Genomic DNA, 248 nt, shown 5'->3' with positions numbered 1-248 from the left:
TGAGCCAGTATCCAACCGTGTTAATGTCCAACTTCAACCGATCCACGAAATTCAGCAACCATTCACCAATCTTATCAGTCAGTTGATATCTCCCAACAGACCTGGTTGAACTCCACTGGTTACTGCTTCTCACTAGAACTCCAGGAAATATCTGATGGAGCCAGTCACTAGTGAGCACATGATCATTATCAGAAGGTGTTTGGTGGAGATTTTAGTAATTTTATAGAGTTGAGATCGTGAGCCAATTG

The sequence above is a fragment of the Schistosoma mansoni genome (assembly GCF_000237925.1).
Source record: "Schistosoma mansoni, WGS project CABG00000000 data, supercontig 0227, strain Puerto Rico, whole genome shotgun sequence".
NCBI lineage: Eukaryota > Metazoa > Platyhelminthes > Trematoda > Strigeidida > Schistosomatidae > Schistosoma > Schistosoma mansoni.
Note: the sequence above shows the minus strand (reverse complement) of the source record.